General features: G+C 42.7%; 1 long non-coding RNA gene across 1 annotated transcript in view; it reads right to left on the bottom strand.

The window, feature by feature from the left end:
• Positions 1-11,680: 11,680 nt before the first annotated feature.
• The window catches only part of LOC138581304 (uncharacterized), a 321,659-nt gene continuing 305,718 nt past the window's right edge, over positions 11,681-27,621 (bottom strand). The window contains exon 2 of the long non-coding RNA XR_011304512.1: positions 11,681-12,370. This is a non-coding gene — a long non-coding RNA (uncharacterized lncRNA). The remainder of the gene's footprint in view (positions 12,371-27,621) is intronic.

Below are 27,621 nucleotides of genomic sequence, written 5' to 3'. Positions count from 1 at the left end.
CTTGCTCTCTTCCTCCATTTCTTTCTCCTTGCCTTCCATGCCTGTTTCTTTCTTACTACCATTTCTCTCTCTTTCCTTCCTCAGTCCGTCCTTCTCATTTCCCTCTTCTACTTACTTCCTTGCCGTCTATTGTTACAATTCTATAAAAATAAGCTGTGTGCATTTGCTCTCTCTTTTAATAATGTACTGACACATCCAAGAGCTCTTCCAGTTGTTGCAGATATTTCAGTGCTATTTAACACAAAACTATGAGGCACCTCCCTGTGCTCATTCATTGTGTGCGTTGAAAAAACATCGGGCAGGGCACCTTCCCTTTTTCAAATTACTATCCAACAATATACCTAAACCTTTTTTTAATGGTTTCCTTTTATTGATCAGCATGCCTTTCTCCCCTTTCTGTGTGATTGCCCTGTGCACATTTATAGTGTGCCTTTACAAATGCCCCTCTATTGGGTTCCATGTGATAATTCTTCCGCAAAAATATCGCGATACAAAAATATCGCCATATTTTTGCGGTGAAATTCACAATGGACCCTGCGGGGGAAACCCCCGCAACCCCTGCTCCCACATAATATCCCCAATAAAAATATCGCCTATGGCAAACAAAACGGCCATATTTACGGTAATATTTTTGTTGGGGATATTAATACCTGATACCCTCTAATGCTAATAAAAATACCTACAATGTTTAAATGCAATACAAAATCGATGGGCGGCGGGGCTCTAATGTGTGCTAATATAATGTCTGTGATCAGGTCCTGAAAAATGTCTGACATAGCCCTAAAATCCAAAATAGCTTATAAAACCTTAAAAAGGGAAGTGGCTTGTGTAATTTTATAAAAGATGATCTAATAGGGCAACCTGATGTATATATGTTCAATAAAAGGGGACACATTCTAGAGTGAAAAGGGTGCTCAAAATATGGTTAATCATACATGAATTGTAACCAAAACAAAGATATTCAAACATATAGACCCCCACTAAATCAAAAAACAGGTGTCTATGCACCCCACAATCCCATACATCCCAATCAAAGGCGCCCCATGGGCACCACCCCAACATGACATATACAAAAAATCAAATCCTTTTATTCTTTAAAAACCATCCAATCTCAAATTCCTGCAACTGGTGTTTTTACCCCAACCTAAAGGTGACATCCCCGGACAAAAAACCACCATCGTTACTCATATATCTCATATAAAACCTTAATAGGGACAGTCAATTCAATAAGTCCTGGCTCTGGGACACTATTTAGATACCAGTGGTGCTGAGCCCAAGCTCACTTAAAGCCCTGTGTTGATAATATAAATTTTTAAATATGTAACCATAACCATTGTAATACTCTCTCCACTGACAATGCCAGTCCAAACACACTTTTCTGTTAAATACAAACATGTACTTCATCCAAATAAAAATAAAACATTACAAACCTTAAAAACATATCTTTGTTCAACAATCTACACTAATTATATACATGCAGACATATATATAATCTCTAGTCCTAGGCATACTTATATATTCTAGTCCAAATCCCATGTTTTTCCAATCTATGTCTTCACATGCACACTTCTATGCACCTCAGATCACACCACTAAAAAAGATTTGTCCTCTTTAATTAACCTACATCATAAACCTCTTTTCTTCTTATATTCACAAAATACATCCTATTCACAGATACATCTACATCAACTACTCCCTGCCTCATTAACGGTCCAACAATAGCACTTTTTCCCAAGGCCACCCCCTGTGTCACTGGCATGATATTTATTTTTTCTAAAACCATTGTTTAAAACTTGTAATCTTATTTTCACATCTAAATTAACAACCAATAACTTCTAGCTAAACCACAATGCATGTCCTTCACATTACATTTCAACATTACTCAATGTATATATACTCTGATATTTACATAGCTCCTTAATCCAAGTCGGTTTACATGGCCTATATTTACATACATTAATATTATCATTGCCCAGTCAAAATTGGCACTCACATAGAACTTCTCCTTCTGTGTCAGCATGTGTCTATGTGCATGACTTATTTAAATACTCCTACTGACCGTTCGGGTAAAAAAAAACATACGCCACTCTTCCACATATTATTTCAATAATACTTGCAAAACAGCCCAATCCAGCATTCTACCCCAGCCCTACTGTCATCTATAACCATCTTGAGCACTGCTCCTGGGGAGCCCCCTCCTTTCCTTCTTTAAAGAATACAGCCTGTAATCTAGCTGTCTGCTGCGCACCACTGCCCACACCCCTCCTATTTGAATTCTGGGAACAAAAACAGAGGGATACCATTTCTCCCAAGCACAAGGCTGCACAATTCACAAATCAATCTCTGCACTGCAAAACACTGTGGGCCTAATTCACAGAATCGTTTTATAATGGCATAATCCCATTGGAAAACGCTCTGTGAATTAGGCCCTTTGTTGTGTATCTTCTACAGTTTTTCATTTGTAGCTTAAGTTAATATGTTATAAAATACTCACATGCTTAAGCATGAATGCAAATAAAATTGTAAAAATGAGTTTCTTTAACTGAGAGCTATAAAACACTCTGCCTCCTTTTTTTCAGCTTCTGCAAGCAGGCCAAGCTAGCTATGCCTGGGCTGCTGTTCTGAAGTTTTGTTCACTGGCTTTGTGCCCCATTCCAGAATGTGGCTCTGGGTGTCTGCAGAATTGCAGCCCACATTCTAGGCCAGCCACGAGCAAACTGCATTTCTTTAAAAAATAAAATCCCTGACACATAAAAAAAAAAAATCTTTTAAGCTCAACAAATAATGACGCATCACAGAATGCACATTAATACAGACAATAAGTCAGCTGACGCAGACACAACACACAAACATATATGACAAACACTTAAAGTATATTTACATGTTTCAAATTAACCTCTGTTAAATTCTATGTATCACCCCACCAAAACTCACATGATGCTACGTTGCTTTCTTAACTGCCAACTTTAATATGATCACAATCTCACTCCTTTGGTCACCCCAATGTCTGTTCTTTTTTCACCACTTCCAAACTGCTCCATAATATTTTCACTTTCTATGTTAAAAGCCAACTACTAGGGCAAGCACAAGACGCTGTCCATTCTCTAGATCACGCCTCTTTGATTCCAACTACACTTCCTCTTTCTCCACAATATGCAATAAAATAAAATCCACTTCTATTCACCATCAAAACTACATCACTTTATCAAGCTAGTGCTAATACAAAATACCTATACATTACAAATAAACCCCAAAACATATGTGCACAACAATTTCTATGATCATCTTCCTTTACTTTCTCTAGTAAATGTATCTCATCTCTGTTTTTACCCCACCTTGGAACGTGAGACGCATCTTCACATTGGCCTGGCCTCAGGCATTCTCTCTAAAGAATACCTCTGGAGTGTAATGCATGCCCTTCTGTCTCCTTGAGTACAGGAATCGAGGTAAACTCTCTCTCTTAAATGAAATCCTGTTTCTCCTATTTCTTTACATATATATATATATATATATATATATATATATATATATATATATATATATATATATATATATATATATATTACACGACCGCAGTAGCGGGCGTGTAGTTATGGTTAAGTTGCTAAACCCATAGGAAGAGCACTTTTTGGGCGGCTTATAACTTTGCTCCCCCTGGACAAATCCTCACCAAACTTTACAAAATAAGTATATGGCCCGCTCTGAATTTGTTCGCCAAGTTTGGGGGAGCAAAGTTATAGGGGGGTCCCCATTTTCTTTTCTCCATACACTGAATGGAGATAAACTTTGCTCACGCCTACAGCCCAAACCGCTGGACGGATTTTCACCAAATGTGTAGCAGGAGCGGCGGCTTGGTCCCAAAAGCATGCTTTTCAAAATTTGGTGGAAATCCGTGCAGTAGTTTTTATTTTTTTTTTAAACGACCAAAAAGTAGGTCCAAAATAATTAGTGATATCTAGGGGTCCCATCCGCGGACTAATTTTCCCATTCGGTCCGCGGACAGGACTCCAATTGGCTTAGAAGGCAAACGTGCTGTCTGCCGACATCGGACTCGCCCACTGATTGGATGGTGAAAAGCGTGAAGTGCGTCAGATTTTTGGAAACGCCTGCCATCTTGGATTCAAGGACTTCAGCCGCTGTCCGCGGACATCGCAGTAAAAATATATTAAAAAACACAACATTGCACTTGTCAAACATATCAAATAATCTCTGGGGAGGTGAGGGGTGATAGGGATGGGATGGGATATGGCTGCAAGAAGCAATAAGACGGCTGTTTTTGTCGTAAAAGTCTGCAAACAGTACTGTGAAGTTCGCCAACACAGCATTAGAGGGTTGGTGAAAAGCAGTTCTTGGATGGCTTATAACTTTGGCGCCACTTAATGAAACTGCATCCCAAAATAACGTAAAGGCTTATAAATGAGGTGCCATTTGACAAATCTACACTTAATTTTGCAAACTGATAAAAGATCTATATATACATGTTTTTGCAAAGTTTGGTGGGATTTTGTCAAGAGGGGGAAAAGTTAGAGGGGGTCCCAAAATATTGTGAAGGCTTATAAATGTGGTGCCATTTGACAAATCTACACAAAGGTTTGCAAACAGATAATAGATCTAAATATACATTTTTGTTGCAACGTTTGGTGGGATTTTGTCAAGAGGGGGCAAAATTAGGGGGGGTGCCCCAAAATATTGTAAAGGCTTATAGATGTGGTGACATTTGATGAATCTACACAAAGGTTTGCAAAAAGATAGATCTAGATATACATGTTTTCGTAAAGTCTGAATGGATTTTGTCAAGTGGGGGCTAGGTTATATGACTATTTTATGTGCATACATTTGACACTTTGGAACAAATAAAACATGGGTGGATTTCCAGCAAACTTGTGTAAGGAGCATTGGCAAGAACCTGAAAGCATGGTTTTGCAAATGTGCCAGTGTTTTATTTTTTGACAAGTGTTATAATTTAGGTAAGAACAAGTGATATACCTTTGGTGACTGAGGTATAGCCTGTGGCCATGGGCAGTGGCCAGATTGTCCGGGTCATGGAATAAGGTCATGATCCGGACAATCTGGCTACTGGCCATGACCACGAGGGACAACACGTGGTGTTAAAGTGGCCATGTCTACCTATGACTGGCTTTGTGGTAAAGTTATTCGAAATTGGGATAGGTTTGAAAGGGAAGAAAAATGTGCTCATGGTAATATGGTCATAGGGTTCTCTTTTCGCCTTCTGCAGGCTGCCATGGACAGAGAAGAGGGGCCCTGTATGGAACCCCACCTTCCCTTTCCATGGTGGCCATTTTGGAAAAGGATTTTTCTTCCTACATGTGTAGGACGAAAAATCTGCTCTTTTAGCACCCCGGGTTCCTGCTTTGGGAATCTAGGGTGGTAATGACCTTCATCCCCCATTACAGGGGTTCGAATGGGGGGATTATGGTCCGGAGACCTCGTTATCCACCCTTGCTTCGCTTGGGCTGATAACTTGGGCTGTCGGTGTCCGGTATCCACTGTTCCAGTCCCTGGAACGGGGGATGAATGCCACAATATTCCCATTAGCATAACACAAAATGCAAATGGAAATGTTGCAAAATCTTATTGAGTTTATGTACTTTACTGAGAAATGTAAAGTAGATGGAGTCTATAGGTTTTTTTTAGTTCCATTTTTAACTGTGAGAGGTGGTTCATAAAGGAACATTTCTTTTGTTGTTTTCAGATGTATTTTTTTTTTTGGCAGGTGAGCTAAGGTGGGGAGGGAAATGAGGGAAGAGGCACCAAACACTAATATGGAGGGGCAGGTGGACAGGGGAGAATGCTGTGCGTGTGATATTTTTAAGGTTAAGGGCAGTGTTTCTCATGCTCCTTGATTACAGCATTGGTGGTGGCTTCTGGGGAGGAGGGATGGCATTAGCTGATGCCATTCTAAGATAAATAGCAGTTTTTCTAAACGTATGTACTGTTTACTAGATTGTTAATGGATAATGAGTAGGAATAGGTGTAGTAGCTGTGCAAGGGAAATTTTGAAGTTGAAAGTTCCTAGATCAGTAGAAAATGCAGTTCTGAACTGTCCGCGAAGCACGGATCTTATCATGAAGTGTGGACGGGTTCTCGGACAGGTCATCATGCCGCACGCCGGCGTATGGTCATGTGGCACTGTCCGGAAGGTCCGCAATGAAGTATAATGTTCGTAGACGTCTACGGATTCAAAACCAGTTTAAATCGTTGCAAAAAGTGTATAGAAGTTTTAAAAATTATTCTAGAAGGTGGGAAATGGCAGAGTTTTAAGGTGACACTTTGTAAATTGGACATAAATATTGCTATATTGGGTAAGTATGATATTAGTAAGTTGTAGGAAAATAGCATGCACTGGTAAAAACCCATGAAATTCACTGAAAAAACTTTGTTAAAGGGACGTTATGGTTAAGTTGCACTAATAAAAACCTTTACATTTCACTGAAAAAACTTTGTTAAAGGGGCGATATGGTTAAGTTGCACTAATAAAAACCTATGAAATTCACTGAAAAAACTTTGTTAAAGGGAGGTCATGGTTAAGTTGCACTAATAAAAGTTGCACAGTGCAAAATGACTTTTCACTGGTGCGAAGTAACTTTGCACAGCAAAAAGACACGTTGCACTGTTCCATAAATCAGTGTGTTTGTTAGTCGTACAAAGCCACTTTGCCCCAATGAAAAGTCACATGCTAAATATTCTATGAATCAGGCCTTAATTGCTTTGTAGTTGCCCATTAAGAAAAAAGGGCATCATTATAAGTTTGCCGGTCCAGACTTAAAGGGCCGGTAATAACGTATACCAGTACTCTTCTGGAGCAGCAAACTACAAGTTTGCCAGTGGGGTGGTCCTATTTACCTCCTGCTAAAAGCTGGAGGTAAATCAGGCACCCCACTGGCAAAAAACAGCCAGTATTACCGCCACCGGTGTGGACTCCATGTATGGACTCCATGGAATGGGGCATTGCTTTCCGTTGCCGGCATCTGTAATCTGCCGGTAATACTGACAGGTCAGGTACTGGTAATGGTAATACTGTTTGCAAGTATCCTGGTAGTATTACCGCCAGTATACCGTCAAACGAATAATGAGGGCCAAAGACAATTATCTGGAACACAAGGCTTGCTTTTGGTCTAATTTGCATACCCACACTGCCTTGCTCAAATGGCTCTGAGCTGTAGGTGAACTGACAGTGATGGTTTCTGGGTGGCGCCGTGGCATGTGTGACTTGACTCAAAGGATTTATTCTGTTTTTGTAGTTGCTTGAAAGAGTATTCCTCGATGTGTGTGCAAGGGATTCACAATGGTTATACTTGGGGTGAACATGTTAATTTATCGAGGGCCCACTTGCTGGAGCCCTAACCCCTAGGCACCCAAGATTTAATTTTTTTTAAATAGCTCTATAAGATGTCCGAACACAGCAGTGCAGTCGAATCTTGATTCTCTGGGAGTGGAAAGACCGGCTCCTGGCTGCATCACAGGGTGTGGGTATGGCAGATGATTCCATCAGAAGGACTCCTACAAATGATGTTACAGCCAATATTATTAACTTTACTGCTCATGTATATCATGCTTAATGCCATACGTCTCCAGCTTCGGTGCATTAGACCAGGGATCAAAGATCAAACCCATGTTTTACAACGTTATTTTGTCCCGAAGGCAAGTGCGCTGCCCTTGAGCTATCCTCCAAACATTTTGCTCTTCAGCAGTAGTTATCGAATTTTTGGGAAATGAGATATCCATCACTCCCATCTCTCTTTGTCCATGAAAGCATTTATTAAGAAAACAGTTATGAACATTTACATCAGATCAAAAAGATGTGTTCACCTGCCAGCAGTATCAAGTGTACCATGTCTGTCATTCCTGATTTTCAATGCTTGAACAATGATATGTCAAGTGGTTTCCGGGATAATGGTTGTTGAATTGACCAAAAGCATTTTCCTGGGAGAGGGTCTTCCCTCATGTTTGATAGAGCAGAGCCTGGTGTGTCAGATGCCTGTCCTGTAGCAGCAGAGGGATCTTATTGGAAGGACACATCACTGAGAAATCACACACAGTGCAGCTGTGAACAATCAAAAACACCTCTGACATTGGTATTGTCCGCAGGTGGATCCCAAAGGGGATACGCGCTTCGGCAGGGTCACTGACGACACATGAATGATGCCTGGTTCCGTAGTGAACATAGTCCTGGCTAGCATTTGACAGTGTATATGGACTGGGAAAGGGTTTCCAAGGGCATATGGCCCTGGTTCTGATTACAGAGTAGAATTGGACCGGTCGTGGGTTACAAAGTGGATGTGACCTGGGTTGGGGTTCCATAGTAGATGCCCAGAGGGCCAAAGCACCAGAGTGTGTGTGGACACAGGCATGTTTTCAGAACTGAATTCTAGAGGGGGCATGGATTCTGTCAGGGTATCACGGGAGAAGTTGGCCGGGTCAGATTTTCAGAAGGGATCAAGACTGGGTTGAAGCTCCAGAGTTGGTGTGAGGGGTCGAAAAAGATGTGTGGTTATTTCCATAGTTCCAGAGCAACTGCCAGTATAGCTTCACTTCTAGAGAAGTTGAGTGCTGGACTCGGGATGCAGAGGAGGATGTTGACTGGGCAGGTATCTTTCCTGGTTGGGTCATAACAACCTCCAGTGCTTCAAGTGCTTGGTGGGGTGGGATCCATCGATAATGAAAGGGCTACACAGCTAAATTGAGGGCATTGGGAGGTAGCTGTTCCCTTTACAAGTACACAGGTATGGACAAAATATGGGTAAGTATTGCAGGCTATATAGAACTATCAGCTCAGGGATGTGATTATTTGAGAACGTATGGTCTCAGGCAAGGTTCAAGAGAGGTGGAAAAAAAGGGAAAAAAGACTCAGTGGAATGGCAGCACCAAAAATCGGATATGTGACTTAAAAATTCAAATTGATTATGAATTCTTACTGCACCAACAATATAAAGACGGAAACCACAAGATAAGACAGATTTTGTATGACGATGGATTCAACACTACAGTACATGCCCTCGAAAGCTGAAATAATGGCCAATACACAAAGTGACCCTTGCCCTGTTATAAGACCTGTTGTCCTGTTAAATGACCTCTGCTTGATTAATTTATTTTTCCCAAAACGTTTATGCCTACAGAGAAAGTAACTCCACCCCTCCACTCGCCCCATGGTGTCCCGCTAGACGGGAACTGCTCTGTCCCTGCACATGTTTTCAGCCAAGCTGAGTGAATGGTTCTATCAAGGTGGGGGCCTGCACCGCCCTTATACTCCTCTGCTCCCCTTGTTATATAACTTAACCCAACTTGCCATATATATCTGTTAGTGGTAAAAACCAATCTGCAAGTATAATGCAGCAAAACCGAATTCGGCAAAGTTGTGATTCGGGAAAAGTGAGCCAGACCGAGGGAATGGTTATGCAAAACAAACAGACTGGTGTCATAGGGAATGCAGTGGGCAGCTAATCTCATGGCTTGGGGGTCTGGGGCTACTTGAAAACCAGCACCTTTTTTGTTTTTACTTCTTTACATTATCTTTTCTACTGTCAAGTGAAAGCGTAATCCGCATAATGTAGAAATGGAAACAGACATGCACTACACTTCTTGATATTAACACCGCGTCATAGCCCATACAGTGAACTGGTGGTCTGTGTAAAGCTAAAGGTACTTTAAGAAAGGGAAGAAAATTAAAAAGGCAGCTCAATCCACTTTGAGAAAAATGATACCTTGAAGAGCGATCATTGCGCGTGTTATTATTATATCTCCCGCTGACCTAGGTGCACCCCCCCACCCCCGGACTATCCACCTAACCTGAGACTGAATGATCCGCTCCCCATGTTCCCTTTCCGGGTTGCTTTTAGCTGCCTAATTGCCCTCCCTCCTCCTGCCCTGCTCCCTGCACCCCTGTACTAATCCCTTTCAATCTGCTTACCTCCCTGTGGACATCCCCCTATGACATGTCAAGTCCTCCATTACTTCCCAAAGCTCAATAAATACCACGATTAATAATAATATTACCCCAAGGCCATCAATAATAAGAAGCACCATAACAATATGGAAAATGGTACACTCCAGCAAGTCCCTGGTGGCAGTGAGTCCAGACCAAGTTCCATATGTTATCAACAGGTTGGGAGGGGTAAAGACAGTGGCTCTCTATTGTTACAGTGTCTGTTCGGTCTAATGCAAGGGAGGGGAAGAATTGCGTTTTGCTGTGGCCCGCATGCTTGATAAAGAACAGGGGCACCCCCAGTCAAACATGCAGATAGCATGAACACATGTCCATGAACACTCATTCTAACGTAAGGGTAGAGGAACTATGTTCTTTTGATGTTCAAAACAAAAGCAGATTTGATTTGGAGGGACCTGTTTTCAATTTTCTCTCAAAGGTAGCAAAAGACATTACTTTGGCTGTGTTAACACTGTGTGTGACAGGGTGTGCTGCTACACACCTTCCCATAATCAGTATAGAAATTATGTGTACACAACCTTGTATTTGGTACATCCCAGCTCAGGAATCCCAAATGGATCCCCTGGGACCGAGACCATGGATGCAAACCATGTACCGGTTGCATGGACTGCACAGTAAGCAGATATCCTCAAAATGTTTGTACTACAACTACCCTAAGCCCTCAGTATTGACCATGCTGGCAGAGACTGATGGGAGCTGCAGTCAAAAATATCTTGAGTTCCGAAGGTTGTAGATTAGCAAGAAAGCCCATATCTAATGCTAGGGTATGTTTTTGATGATTTCAGATATGATATTCCAGTCGGTAAAACCTGCATTTTGATGACGGTGAATAACGGTATATTATATCATTATAATTGTGTGGGATCAGGATTCAAACCTCTGTTATGTTGCATTGTCTTCCTTCCAAGACAAACACGTTGCCCCTGAGCTACCCTTCCTCCCCTGGAAAACATCTCCAGGTGAGTTCCCCCTACACATGTGGGCTATTTGAGAACCTAATGCTTTGTAAAGTGGGGTACACAACCCATGTTGCAATGGACGATGAACGATTAATGAAACCAGAGTCTGAAAGTGCACGATTCTGTGTATTTTATTTTGAAGATGTAGGACGTTTGCCTACAAGAATGCATGAAACACGCTTGTGAAAGTACCTAAAAGATTGAGCCATTAAGGTAAAGGGTTCTTCTGTCTAAATTATTCATTTATTTCTTAGACACCTTCGTATCATTAATAGCGATCCCTTTGGATTTTGTTGCAGATTGGGTTTTCTATCTCGTTTGAAACCTTCAGATTCTTGAAATTGAAAAATAATGTATTTGTTCCCAGAACACAGTCTTTACGAGCTTGGATCGTCCCCTGATGAATGTTCAGCATTAATTGCCCTGAGAACAGAAACATGTCATGTTGGGCAGACCTGCATGTATCGAAACGTGCTTTAATGATATGAGCATGTCAAATAGGCTGTGGTACAACTCACGCTTGAGTGCGAGTGTTTGTTTTCAATGCCTCACGGGTGTGTATGATTGAGCTAGAGATTTGTTCCACTATATGATTGTTAAATGCATGTTTTTGACAACGTGGAGAATAGACAAAGTTAATAGTATGTGTGTTTTTAAGTATTTGATTGTACAGTAATATATTTTCTATTTTTGTAAACAAATATTATGTGTATTTGACACCTTGTTGCATCCTAAATACGACAAATGACCAAAGTGATACAGGGCAATAGTCTGATTTATTGAAGCTTTAGTCTGGTGTGGGTCTGTATCGTTCGCACATCATTTAATTGGGCGCTGCTCTGGTTTCTCTTTTTTGATAACCATATCTAGTTCCATCACAGATAACATCCCATTTTCCAAGAAAACAAAGTGATACCACAGACTAAACAACAAGGATTACAAAATTAAAAAATAACACAAATAATGTATGGATAAACTACCCACCTTTGTTGAGGAAAACACAGTGATCAAGACGGAGAAATTAAAGTGCCTGTTAATAATTATGACACCTTTATATGATACGAATGTATTGAATTAAGGACTGGCATTCAAATGTAAATGTTTTAAAAGAAAACAATCTCTTCATTGATCCTTCTTTTTCCTCAAAGGATCAATACCCGCGTCCATTTCAGAAAACAAGTCAGGCTCATTCATGAGAATACATTTCCAAATAGGAATACCAACCGCGACAACAAGATCCATGATTCCAACCAATGTCTCCAAAGAGGTCGCCAAAATTGCCAAAAAAGCCATAAAAATGTCCCAGGAATTCAAAAACAATCCAATTTGTAAAACCCCAAAAACTCCTTCCATAACAAGAAAAAGGTTGAAAAACGACATTTCCTCCAGAGACATGTCACTGATCCATGGAAAAGGCTGATTTGCCACGACGATGAAGAAATATGTGCTGTTAATGAAAAGAAATCCACGTTAGAAACATACAGAAATGAATAAAGCAAACGATATAAGATCCGACAGCAATCGAGAACAACCATAACTTCTTCATTTACAGATCCAGCAGTAATTACAACGAAACAGAGGAAAGTCGCAAAGAACATCTTTATAACAATCTTCCAACTACTTACACATGTATTAAACCGCTAAAAGCTATTTTAAAATAATATTTAACAGTGTTTTGTAATTATTATTGAACAGTAACACATTGGGATGCACTATTTGCTTCTGTAAGGGATTGGCAAAGCACATATTTGTACTCAAAATGGTTATTTACATTAAAACAAATACGTTATGGCTAGATTGATCAGATACAATTAGGTAGGTGTTATCTTTAATCACACTTGCCACACTTTTATTTTACGTACGTGAATTAAATAGCACTATATTTAGAATGCAATACAATACCATCCGTGGGCATTGTGGTTGATCATTTTATATGATACTATTAGCCTCTCAATATCATTTAGGCGAAATGATTGCAGTACCATGAATACCATGCATGGTAGATCTGCATGGTCCATACACTGAGTGTATGGCAGTTGTTCCACACAAATGCCCTATGTTCAGTTCTTATATGTATAGAAAAGATGGCCAGCAGCATGATCAGTACAGGTCCGTTGTGTATAGACTGTGCTCTCTGTGTAGCTGTGACGCACATGTGAGTATCATGTTTAGTGCATGTGCCTGCTCTTCACAGTGGACAACCTGCAGCTGTGCAGTCTGTGTACCACTTCATTGTACCAAACATGGAACACAGACTTCTATTGCGGACCGTTTTTTTTTATTAAAATGCACAGTGCATAATGAGCTCAGCAAAAGGTCCATCAACATCATCTGTACAGCTTTGATAATGAAAACCTGGCCATCAGACTTTGGCTGCAGGGTGTCATTAATGCATGTGATGGATACAACACGCGGTGAACAACCTAAGTCCATGCATTGTGTATACTGCTCACAGTGTATTGGCGTGTGTATTGACCGAGCGCTGCACATAGACTATCCTGATACTGGTATCACAGTGTTAACACTCACCACTTGAGAGTGTAACTCACACTAGTAACCTTATTTTCTCATGGTGACTCGGGAACGTTCGCATTCTAATGTCTGCCCACTGGTCTTTATAATCGTTACCCTGACATTAATATCAACTTACCTAAGCACACCATTATCGGTACCAACTCCACCTAATCCAAGCAGCCTGACGCACTCACTGAGCTGCTACCCCGTTACACCCCTTACTATACTCGCCTCATCATATATACCAAGTGTACCTTGCCCTACCGCCTGTAGAAATATAAGACTGGGCTTTCGCACTAAAACAAAATCACACACCCACTACAAAGATCCCTTGCTCAACGGGCACCACCGCTAAAGACCCTCAAATCCTGACTCCACCTGCATCCCGAATCCAGACATCTAACACCTCCTCACATCCTGAAAATGCCACTACCAAGGGTGCTCTCATTAATGCAAGATCCTTAATTGCCCACGCCCTAGACTTCTCAGATTTTATCACCACTAACAAACTAGATTTCCTGGCGATCACAGAAACTTGGCTCCACCAAGCGGCCGGACCCGCCCTTATGCTAGAAGTCCCAGAATGGGATAACATCCTCAGATCAGACCAAACCACCAAGAGAGGAGGAGGAGTGGCCATCATTGCAAGGAAATCGCTATCTATCAGAGAATGCGTCACTACCTCCCTCCCCTCGGGAGAACGCCTCTCGGTGAAACTCCCGCTCTCCTCAGACCGAACACTCCTCATACACACCATCTACAGACCGCCTGGCCAACTATACTATCCAACCCCTTTGCCCCCAGGATTTCAGCATCTTTTGGAAACTGAAGTGATGGTGCAACCTCAACATCAGCTGAAGGAGGCTGGGAGGTGCAGTTTTTTATTTTTTGTTTTGCCTGCAGCTCTGTGCGCTGAGCATAGTGGTTTGAAGCCTTTTGGAGACAGAGGGGAAGACTTCTGGGGTAAAATGCAAGTGGTTATGATTTCTGCCTGATAGCCTGAGGAAACCGTGATACATGTTGTCCATTGCCTCAGTAGGCAAAACCCCCAACAGGGCCATTTGGCTGCAGTCCCGGAGTACATTAGAGTGAGGTTTGAGGCAGCACTCAGCCTGGCAACAAACATACTATGAAAGGTAACGTAAACTCCTAGGATTTTCATATTTCAGGCAGCCCATTCTCTGGGCCAAAGGCTAATGCTTCAAATAACCTGTAGCACTCTGCTTATGGTAGTGAGTGGAGTCTCCAAACTGTCCCTCCCCTCAACTGCCAGTGCATAATGTGTGAGAGGAAAAGAGGGTGAGATAGAGAGCGAGAGAGAGAGAGACAGCTAAGGATAAAGAGAGTGATAGAGAGAGACAGATGAGGGCATAGAGAGAGCGGGTGTGAGAGAGAGGCAGAGGCAGAGAAAGAAGAAGAGTTAGCGACAGCAAGAGAGGGTTTGACAGTTGCATAGTGAGAACGAGAAATGATAGCTGTCTAGGGAGGCCATAGGTAGGAGAGCAGGTTATTTTTCTTCATTAGTCCTATTCATGCTTTGATATGAATTCTGATGATTTGTTATGCTGTGGCATGCCCTAATCATGGGCAAGACTATTTTATGCCTTACTATATGTGGCTATATTCTGTGCCCTTTGCTAGCCTGCAAATCATTCCAGTTTCTGCCTTATATCATAATACTCCCTGGGGCCTGCTGTTATTCTCCCATCTGTCTGATAGGACTCCATGGGAGTGGGGAGACGGAAGCACCAGCACCGTTGCAAACAGTGCCAGTGCTTCCATGACAAACCTGCCTACCGGGACCGCTGTGCAGGGCAGGGTCAGACCTATCGGGTGCAGCTGCCCCAGCAGGCAGACTGGATTTGTGGCTTTCTGGAAATAAGGGTGCCGGTAAACTTGCAGGGACCCTTGTTTCCGGACCGCCACACTGATAAAGGATCAATATCTTCGGTCTATGTTGCCCCAAAATCTTGGTAGAGTTGCTTACTGGCAAATTATTTTTGGTATGGCAGTTCAGGTACTTGCATGGTCACTGTGCTTTTCCTTAAATGCAGTGATGCACGTACAGGGCTAGATTCTCAAAATGTTGTTGGTGCACGTCGCATCAGACCAATTCACATTTCACAAAGTGCATCTGAATGAGCGCATCCTAGATGCGCTCATTAAGATGCCCCTTTTTCCGCTCTTTGCACAATTGCCCAAATAAGGGGACGTTTCCAGGCATTTTAAAGCGCACCCTAATTCACAAATGGAATGCACTTTAAAATGCCCGAGGGTCTTACCCCTGAGGACATGTTGAGAACAGGTGCAGGCGGAGGCACAGATCATGGGATGGTCATTTTTGACACTGCCAGGATTTGTTTTTGACTAATCAGAGTGTACTCTACACACAATACAAAAACCTGGTGCATTGTGGGATGCCAGACCCATATTACGGCAAAAAATCATTATGTATCCGGTGTAATTGCTTGGCATCAGTTTATAGATGATATCCTTATGATTTGGCAGGGCACAAAGGAACATTTAAAACAATATGTTACCTACTTTAATACCAATAACGTTGGTATACAATTGACAAGCACTGTAAACAGAACTGAAATAGATTTTTGGATCTTCACAAATTCGTAGAATGCAACAAACTGCAAGCTAAAGCTTTTTGGAAACAACCGAGATCCATTGAACACTTTATGCAACAAGCTGTCACTGTAGGAGTGCAATTGACAATATTCCTGTAGGAGAATAAAGACCCGCGTGGAGGAATTGTAGCACAACTACCCACTTCAATCATAAATGCAAGCTCCAAAAACCGAAATGTCAGGAGAAGGGCTACAAGAAAAGTATTTTAGATGAAGATGAAGCACAACAAAAACCCATCTGCAATGGTTGGATAAACCTCTCAATCCTAAGGGTTAGAAGTACCAAAAACAGAATGGAAGAAGAGTTATGACGGGATATAATGCAACTTATTGTTCAGAATACTCAACAAACATTGACACATCTTATTAATGGACAATGAACTAAAACAGTCTTTTGCAAATAGGCAGACTAAAGATACAACTGGTTTCTTTAAATGTGGTAACGGTTCTATGTTTATGCATGCAATAAAGGTATTGCCAATCAATACAAATGTAAGCATTAATATCACAGAATGTATCAACTGTAGAACCAAATCTGTCATATATGTCATATTCTGTGTCTACCGGATGATGTATATAGGAGGCAGCATCCAGGAACTAAGGACTATGATATGAGAACAAATCAACATGATAGGAAGTAAAGACCCAAAGTCACCTCTCGCAGCCCATTGGCGCTTATCAACAAGATGAAAACCATTATGTTAAATGTGTTGCTCTACAAACAATTACATGTGGTAAGTGGGGTGGAGGCAGGAAACTAAAATGAAGACAAATCATATTGAGATATATTTGCAAATTATGTATAGTGTATGATGGGTTGAACACTGAACATGAAATGAATGTTTTCTTGTAAATCTAACAACAGTAATGATGAATCTGTCTTCTAACAGTAAACACCCGTGAGTTTAACAACACCATACATATCAAATCATCAGAAGTGGAGCAGAGAGTGGTCTGCTGTGTCTGCTTTAGAACCAGCCCTTCTGAGTGTTTCTTCAGTTGTGGTTGCTAAATGGTAGAGCCATAGAGCAGGTGCTCTGCTAGGATCATATATAATAGCCAAATATGCACGGAGCACCGTGCGGATTGGAGCAGAGATTGGTCTGCTGTGTCTGCTTTGGACCCCCCTACCCTTCTGAGTGTTTCTTCAGTGCTGGTTGCTGAAAGGTGGAGCCATAGAACAGGATCTCTGCTTGGATCATATATAATTGCCAAGCACGCGCAGACCGCCATGTGGAGTGGAGCAGAGAGTGGTCTGCTGTGGTCTGCTGGGGACCGTTGGACGGTGGAACTTTGCCATCTCCCTGCTGTTTCATCTATGGGAGACGCAGACCACAAACCAGACGGTAGTCGCGGAAGGTACGAACAGGAGGTGTTTGCTGATGTTTCGTACTACGAAACATCAGCAAACACCTCCGGTTTTCCCCTAAAGGGCATGGACATTTCACCTCTTTTTTCTGTGATATTTTGCCACATATTGAATCCATGTTGAGCCTTCAAGCAAGGTTTTTTACATTATTGCATTATTATTAAACTGATGTACGTTAAAATAACATATCTCAAAACATCAAATTACAAAATTGCGGAGCCCACTAGCCCACATTTTGTAGTTCGATCCTTTGGGATTTTGCTCGTTTTTCCCCTGCACTGCCTTTAATGTATGCACGGGACAACCCCACAAGCCCCGCAGCCCATAATACCGAACCGGGCGGGGTGGCTGACACCCCTGCAACTTGTGCTCCCCTGTTCGCTATTATGGGCTTCATTCTAATCTACCATGCTGAATCCACTCTAAACGTGCATTCAGCATTTTTGATTCAATCTTTTCATGCAATCCCCTATTAAACAGTGAATTCAACTTTTTATAAACAAAAAATGTTTTATTAAGTTTGCTGTTCCAATGCCCGGAAAAGTATTGAACGAAGCTAAAAACTAAGAAACCCGGAAAGCAAAGCTCTACCTAAAGATTCCCCAAACAAGGTTGCCTACTAAGACATGTGAGGGAATGGAGTCGGAAGAGAGAGGACATTAGGAAACAAGGACTTTGTGTGAGAATCCGGTGCCACAAAGTAAATTAACTACCTTTTTACACCGGGAGGCCGAGGATAATGCAATCAGTCAGAGTGAATTGAGGAACATGCATTCACAGTAGGAAAGGCCACATTCTATGGACTTGTTGAATTGAATTGTGGTACTCATTAAAAGAGCTGACCATGGCGGGGCATACAACTTAATTTACTCCAGCACTAACCGTTGCTTCCCTTCACCCTGCAGCCACGGTTCAGGCGCATTGACAGAGGATGTCTGCAAGGCTGATACTATATCCTGAATCGGACGAGGGCGGAGACGTGGGGGTACTTGGGAATTCTAATCATACGGCAAGTAGCAACACAAGTAATATAACTGCAAATGCGAGCTTCAGAGTCCTCAACTTTGCTGTAAAGATCCTTCTTAAACTATGCAGCACTTTCAATAAGGAGCAAAACTTACAAGGTTACTCCCTAGTCCACCTTGCTGGGCTGCTGCAAGATAAAATGCAGCTTTTTCCAAATGAGGGTGCACTTGTAAAAATAGCAGAGGCTGTTCCAGCAATAGCCTCAGTGCCTACACGAATTGCAGAAAGAATTGAGGAAGCGGAAGAGTCAGTTAGCAATGATGACGATTCCATCATATATCAGTCCCATAAGGAGAGGCAACTGGCTCAAACAGTTATCATCCCTCGTCAGTAAATCTCACAGAGATCCACTTAACTCGACAATTGTACCGGCCCCTTGCCAAAAGTCCAAGAAGGCCAGAAAGAGCTACAATAGGGCCCTGGGACCCTCACAAGATGGCTGGTCAAAGAGAAGGACTTGGAGCCTATAGAAGAAACGGGCACTGATGCGAACCAATCTTCCTGTGCTTCTTCTCAAGATAGCCTGAAAAGATTGACCTCAGATCTAATGGCCCACGGGGCGTAAACAAAGTGAAGGCGACATTTACAGGTGTTTTCGGCAAGAGGTGACCGAAATTGTAAAACCAGAGGCGGCAAAGTTGAATCTGGATAAAAGGGTCTTCAAAATTGGAATAGTGCCCCATGATTCAACAAAAAGAAGGGTACATCGCACTGAGCTGCTACTCCTTCATAAAATGCCCCTCACTGAGAGTACTCAATTCCTGCGATTTCGATTTTGTGGAGCCACTGGATTAAAATAAAGGGGCCTTGACCTCCCTCACCAATTCTTCCCAGCTCCTGTTTTATCCACAGCACTTGCATCTGCACACCCTCCACTCCGGCGACTCACACGTACAACTCCTGCGTCCCAAGCAGTTTAACACTCATCATTCCTAGCACTTCGCCCACAGCTCTCCTACGAACTCGGACTCCCCAGCACTTACCCCCTCTTCCCTCTTCCTTTCTGCACTTGCACGTTCTGAATACTCACACGGCATTGTAGGTTTGTGCCTCCTCTTCCCCCTCTGCTCTTAATATTGTGTTTGTAATGTATTTCCCACCCTACCTCTCTGCCCTGTGGGCGCTTTGAAACAGTATATTCTTATTGCATAAGCGCCTAACAAGCAAACAATAATAAAAATAATAAATGTCTTGTGTTCACTGCCTGTTACCTGAAATGGCACATTTGATAAGAGCGCATCAATCTACTCTAGCCAATGTAGGCTATGTGCCGGATAAGGAAGTTCTGTCAACCCCAACAACTAGATGTTGCGATAAATGCCAAGGTGGGCTAAAGGACAGGCCCAAAGAACCCAAGTTAAAAAATATGATGCCCTCAGAGGACACAAATGAAAACGCTTGTTTTGGTAATGGCTAAAAAGCTTCCTACCCGTTCGAGGAATTGAATCGAAATGAACCCTAAAGCTAGCCTTCTGGAACCCTCGAGGTTATGCACATGTATTATCAAAAACCTGTTCCCTAAATATTTTCCTGAAGTATGACATCGTTTTGTCACAAGAGACCTGGTTGGTATCTGCCATTCACATTGACGGGTTTCAACTCTACCTAGAACTAGCAAAAAAGGGTTCTCATGGAAGGCCATACAGGGGGCTTATCATTGGTGTGAAGCATGATCTACCATCATCTGTCAGATCACCCAAGGATAGTAATGAAAATGTTTTGGCCGTGGAGTTGAATTGTAACAAAGGGGACACAGGTGGTAATATGTTGGTGATAAACGTCTACACCCCCCACAACCCAGGAAGATCAAATGTAGAAGACACATTTGTTTTTATTGATTTAATCTGTGCTGATTGGGCTGGTAAAACTAACCATGATGCCATTCTGGTGGGTGGTGATCCTATTGCTCGCTGTAAGGAGGATGATACATGTGCAATTTATACAAATATGTTTAGTAAAAGTCTGCTGTTACAATAAAATGCAAATAAGCAGGGCAAGCAGTGGGGTTTCTTTGATGAAAGAGTGGGATCTGATCCTTATGAATGGGCGAGTAAAAGAAGACTGTCCGGGTGTGGCCACATGGAAAGAGGGGTGTAGTTGGGCCACGTTAGACTACTTGTTTGGTAGTAATGCGCCACCAGAAAGAGTATTAGAGAGGTCTATCACACCGAATAATAACAGTGGGCATGTGATTCTCTCGCTGACTCTGGAAAGGGGAGAAAAGGATCCAGATCATACCGGCAATGGTGGCTTGGATTCCAATCATATGGGATATTGCATAAGCTGGACGCGAAACAATATAGCTACATCCACGAATGTTACCTCACATGCTGCCCTACATGAAATCCCTATGCTTACCCACTTTACGGCCAACGAACTAGAGAATTGGCTGAAGAAGGTGGCCGGTAAAGTGGGTGCTTGCTAAGGCAAAAGACTAGTTGCAACTGACAAAGATCATGCAAATCTATTTGATGTTGCAAATCGGACTGCTAAAAGAGATCTGAGAAGAGTTCTCAGGAAACTCAGTAATAGTTCATGTCCGCGCAGCAAAAACTTGCGCGGAGAAAGTGAGCCACACGTGGGTATCGAAATTGGGTCAGGCATTGGAAGCTGTGTATTAAAAATATTCACTGGCTGCATATGCTGGGAGCTCTACGGAGCAGGAACATGCGATCAATTTGGCAATTACTGTCTGCTGCCAGGGGCCATAAATCCAAGGCTATTGTAAATCCTATTAAAGAGGAGGAGTGGGTTAGGCACGTTGGGAAGACCTGGGATAACATGGATTTACCTAACCCCCCATTGCACCACAATACATCGGTCCACTGGTCTCTTGCTTTACCTCAGGAAGATATTACTTTGGCCAATGAGAAACTAAAGTGCTCCAATGCTCAGGGACCTAACGGCTTGGCAAATGCTGTGCTTAAAACGGATCCAGTAGGGTGGACCAACATTCTTGAGCTCGAAAAGGTCTGCACTGGACACACCATTCCAACATCATGGCAGCAGTCTATATTGATACCTCTCTTAAAGAAAGGGGGCAGGAGTCTACCCGACGATTATAGGCTGTTTTCCATGCTGGATGTTACTGGAAAATTGTTTGCTTCTTGTGTACTAAAGGAACTCCTGCCTTGGGTGGACATCTTGTATCCTTCTCAAACGGGTTTCTGGCTCGGGTCTTCTACTGTTCATAACATACAGATTCTCGATAGGTTGATTAATGGGGCAAATGGAAAAGACAGACCCACATTATATGTGACCTTTGTCGATTTCCAGTCGGCATTTGACCGGGTAGACCAAACGATCTTGTGGAAGAAATTAGCAGCGATAGGGTGCCCAGCTTGGCTGCTAACCCTGATCCAACTGATTCATTTTAACACACGCACGCAAGTTCACTTAGATAACGAGGGCCTTATGTCTACTTAGATATCTGTGAACAGGGGAGTCAAGCAAGGTTGTGTGCTGGCTCCCCTGTTATGCAACCTATACCATGCAGACCTGCCATCATGATTGATAGCTAAAGCAAATATCCCCCCACAAGTGGGTATAAACAGAGTAACAAGCATTTTATATGCTGACGACCTGGCGGTGCTCGATTACACTTAATAGTAAATTTAAGTAAGACCAAGAGCATGCTAGTGACGGGCAGAAAGATGAATAGATCAGTAATGACTACATTGATGGACTGCATTGAATATGTAAGAAGCTACTTTTACCTGGGCCTGGAAATGCATACACTGGAGGACTACCTCCATGTAAAGGAGGCGAAAAGCAGAACAGCCCAGCAGCTCACTGACCTTTTTGCTAAATCTTTTAGGCAGCAAGCGGGATACACTATTGAGGGCATCCTGACTCTGTACCGGCAGTGTGTCTGTCCGATGGTGCTTTGTGGCTTAGAGGCACTGACTATGGATGGGGTAGCTTGGTTGGGTCACCTGGAAGGTTTCTACTGGGGAACAATCTTAAAGTTGTACCACTCTTTGACAATGGAGTACCAGAGACTGGAGTTGAGGTTGATCTCTCTAAGTGGCCAGTGATTGAGAAGGAGGGATGAACTCTATATTAAATCAAAGTCGTTCCTGGTATGCCCGCTGATGAAGACAATAGTGGAATGTGCTGATATTGAATTCAAAAATCGGGATAGGAACTTTAAAAATTTAAATATTGAGTTCTTCAAATGTACAAGTCGGGTCCCACATTTTATAAATGGCAAAAGTTACGAGGACCACAAAAAATCTTTACAAAGGAAGACTGATCTTAGGGATTGGAACAAAAACTACACCCATATAGCCACGTTGCAGAACTATAATCAAATCGCAAACGTGACCCATAGATACCTGAAAAATCAGCTATACCTACTTCGAAGTATTAGCCCAGCAGTTCTTAATCTGATATTGCTTTTGCGTACAAATCAGCTCCCTCTATTAACTATTCGCAGAGCACAATAAAAAATACCCCTGGAACTGAGATATTGTCGAATATGCATAATTCCTGACAAATCAGAAACAGCAAAGCATATATTTACTGAGTGTAGTATGCTGGGACTGATATGTAAGTGTATCTTTGTATAAAGTTATGATGCGATTAAGACTTCTGGAATTATTGTCTTAATTCCGGGTCTGACTCTATGCAAATTACACTTTATCGAATATGGTTACAGGTAGTCAAGTATTTGAAAGTTTGAACCTAGCACCACTAAAGTCAGGGAGAGCTGCTCAATTAATGTTATTGGTGAGGAAATGAGGGAAGGGAATGTGTATTTGTTCAAATTATTGTTCGAGGCTGTTGGACATTTTTGATGAAGGATGGAAAGAAATGGCACATTATGACTAATGCTGGAGATATGCCCACTGAAGCTCGTTAAAATAATCAAGCAATTTGTAATTGGTTCTTTTTAGTATTTTAATTGGATGAAATGTGCTTGTTCTTAAATATTCTTACATTTTGTAAAAGTTCTTAATGAACTGAATACAAATAAATAACTATCTACACTATCAATGCACCAATCTACTTTAAAAATAACTCATTATGCAATAGCCGCTGATCAAGAATAGAACTTCAGAACAAGCATGCACTGTGGACAGAATTGGACTAATGAGTGACCAAAAAACTCAATGAATATGCAGAATATCATATTTTACATTAAGCTTTTTTAGCCAAAACTCCAGCATGCTCTCATTTAATCAACCAGCACGACTACAAGAGCAAATATACATTTTTCACAGACATCCATGACATCACACGCTGAGTGTATGACCTCATGCCACTTATTTAAGGCTTTAAACAAAATGGCAGCCGCGATATAACACAGGGTCACCAAAGCCAATCACGGCTTGGATAAATAATATCCAGATTAATTTCAAATAGGTAAGCAGATAATATGAAGAGTACAGTTTACCACACAGACTATCAAGATTCTTGCACTATATTATAAAATTAAGCAAAATATTCTTTGTTTTTTGCAGGGAAATGTATTATGAAGCAAAGGAAAAGTATTGAAAAAATATCGAATTGAACACACTAGAGATCTTTTTAGGTAATACATGTAGTTTAATCTGTCATTTTGAAGCAAATAGGTAAATCCGAGGACTATATATTTCTTCAATTTGGAAATTCTATACACATAATCAATAATGTTAAACTCATTATTTCTGATTTTCTGAACCAATAGGAAAGAACATTTATGATTGAACAATTAATCTATTCCGCACTGAGAAGATGAGCCATTTCGATATAAGGATGACCCAGTAATATTTATCAGATAGGTTTGGTCTCTTATTAATATAGGCAATATTTACTGAGTCTTTAAAGGCTAGAACAAGAAACAATATCAACAACTAATGGGTTTTCATCCTTCTTTTTTCTTCCCCCACATCACGAATGGAGATGTTCAAAATTTTACAACAATTTAATCTTTTGACTCCTGCATATTACCTGTACAGTGATTGTAATTCTGCGCACTTACTGTCGATTTTCAATGAAATTGCTGCTGTTCAGCATTGATAAAGACACCAGAGGTCGAAACACATGTTGGTTGCTTTTTGGCAAAGAGATACAAATACTTTGAAGTGGGAGAATGGAAGACCAGGCTCCCGTCCTTCACCTCTCGAGCTTGGCCTAGAGGGTCACGGCCCAGACACCCGCCGCGAGAAGAGTTCGTCCAGTTACCAGACGACCAGGTACCATGGTACAGGAACATACGGATGTGTCCACCTGCCTGCCCAGCAGCCCGCACTGACCGTGCCGACACCTGCGGCTCGGATCAGCTAGACTAAAAACCACACGTCGTTAGAGATGCCATGACGACCTAGACAACGGGAAGCACATCTGTATAAATATACACACTTAACATTCCCACACCAATCTACACGAAGAATATACTCAGTGCTCTGACGTAGGCGACAGGCATATTCACGGACGTGCATCTTTATTATTTTTACATAGGCTTTCAGAGTACAGAAACGCAAGACGCATCATGAACTCATCTATAACGCTTGCTCATGCTTCCCTTGAAACCCGTTACCACCGTGAGAGGTATAATGGAAACACGATATTGGTCATGGAAATATATGCCACTATAATCTAAAGCACCCATGCACGAAATGGATCACTTATGCACCAGGCCCAAGTAGGCCTCAAGCAAGAGTTCCGTGGACATTAACAAAGCAAACGTCAGGTTGCTGATCCTGCAGAATGAGCCTGGTGGAGCACCCAGCCAAGGTCGCAATGTTGCAAACCCACATCCAAGAACAAATCATCAAAGGCACGATGTTGCAACCTAGCACTCCGCGTACCAACGTTAGAATCATATCTACAAATTAAACCAGACACACAGTGGAAAAACAATATTAATTGTGCAGAATTCTGCCTCAAACACGGTCCCGCCTCACGTGACCAAGCCGAACCTGACGAGATGCCAAAACCCAGGAGAGACAGGGCGTCTGGGTCCCGCACTACGAGACCCAGGCCGGGACACTTGAAAGGCTCCATGGACACCTGCTACAGTGGGAACGGTCAGCTCCCACCTATGAATAAATCCTCACATTGTCTGCATGAACCCATATTGAAACATTGTTGCAAACACGGGTACACCGAGAGCTGGGAACAACGGTGGTCCCAGGCTGGGGAGCTCACGGATGCACCAATCAGAACATGGGGCTCTTATCTCACACGTCATTAACATTAGCCAATCCTCAGGGGTCTTCATGTAACAATTCTTATGTATCTAATTGAAGGGACAACCCAGATATACCACCTGACTACACCTTGACCACTAATATCATTCTCTATATGTGTACTATACTAACCCTACCACTCGAGCAACCAATTATGAGTGGCGGTAGGTTTTTGTTAACTTTTTGAAGTGACGCAAGTAGCGCGTCATATTACAGTAAAAAGGGCCTGCGAGCCCCACGATTGTGTGTGTGTCAGGACGAACGCGTACGCTCCTTGACCCATCCCTGCCGTTTGCATAATAAACAGCAGAAGTTGCCTTGCTCCTTGTGTGTGCCTCATACTCTGTCTCGATCCGAGATATACACGGGAGGAGTTGGGGCCTCCCTGCCCGGAGGTCTGCGGGCGGCCCGGCCGACCCCGGCAGAATTTCACCCCGACAAGTTGGAGGCACTGCTGAGATCTGTTTAAGATCGACTTTTATTTTTAATTTTTCCAGGCACTCCCGTTGCGAGGAGGCCCGGCGGCGCGGCCCCCTCTGCCGTTGCCCCCTTCTGAGGACTACAGGACCATCGCGGAGCTGCGAGAGGACCGGACAGCGCAATCCGGATATTGGCCCTCGGGAGCCGGTTGAGAAGTATCCCGCCCGCGGTCGGCGAGTGTCCAGACGTGGTCCAGACGAGGGGAGGTGGCGAGCCGCTTGGAGGGGTGCACGCAGTCGAGCGGCCCTGCATCGAGAGAACTTGGTGAGCATGACACGCACAACAAGCAATGCGAAATTGTGAGGGAGGGGGAGGAAGTAAATAAGGGAGGAGGGAGGAATTGTAAAGTGGCGAGGGTTTAGTTAAGTGTTGCTAATGGAATGAATGGTAGCGAAACGAGTGCGAAAGCAGGCGGCTAACGTTACGCGAAAGAGGGGGGCGGGGCACGAAAACATCACGTGAAGCCGCTCGTAACAGTGAGCTAACGTTACGCGAAAGAGGAGGGCGGGGCACGAAAACATCACGTGCAGCAGCTCGTAAGACACTGATTGGCCTAAATCGCGACTACGTGTGAGGATGGGTGTGTGGTTTCCTACGATTTGATATTTATTATTGAATGAGTAGATGAGGTTCCCTATTGTTCGAGCAAGAAACTCGATAGGTAGATGACGTTTCCCTGTGGGCGGTGGCTAGTTACGTAGTTGCCCAAAACAGAAGATAATTGGCTGGTTAAGCCCTCCTGTTGAGGGGCGTATCACACGCGAGGCGACGCAGCGTGCGCAGTCCGGTTATAGTATTGATGAGATTACCTTGTTCCAGGAGAGACAGGAAGACAGCTGTAGGGTTAGCGGGGTAGATTACAAGTGTATTTTGAATTTAAAGAACATAACACGAATATACCAGTAGCTCGAAGAAATCGGTGACGTCACCAGTAGGGATTTAATAGGATATCGTGAGCACAAGGAACCTTGGGTTTGAGAGTGGTGGGGAGGAGAAGTATGATAAAGGAGCTGATACGGAGATAAACTATAAACCAGTGGATCGAAAGAAGAAGGGGAAAGGGGCGTGGCTGCGCACGGAGAACGCCGGCCACGGCAAGTGTAAAAGGGGGAGGAGAACGGAGAAACAGGACAACTGTATAAGATCGTCGTAAGGGGTACGCAGCCGCAGGGGGCTGCGTGCGCTTCGGCCGCAGGGGGCCGTAGGGGAAGGAATATAATATAATTTGTCAAAGGATTGTCGTAAGTCCCCACACTTGCGGGGCGAGGTAAGCAATACAAGGTTGTATATTGTAAATTGGTAGTAAGGGGAAGGGTAACAAGGGGAGTAAAACCATGTCATCCGGGAGAGGGTCATCGGGGAGAGGGTCGGGAGGGTGGGGGAACACCCTCACTACCCCACTACAGCACATATGCACCACACTGCCACCACACAGGGAGAAGTTAATTAAGTACAGCATAGAGTGGACCCAGGGGACAGACAACAAAATGTTAACACC

The sequence above is a fragment of the Ambystoma mexicanum genome, chromosome 3p (assembly GCF_040938575.1).
Source record: "Ambystoma mexicanum isolate Mex_15411 chromosome 3p, UKY_AmexF1_1, whole genome shotgun sequence".
NCBI lineage: Eukaryota > Metazoa > Chordata > Amphibia > Caudata > Ambystomatidae > Ambystoma > Ambystoma mexicanum.
This window is presented reverse-complemented; position numbering and strand designations above follow the sequence as displayed.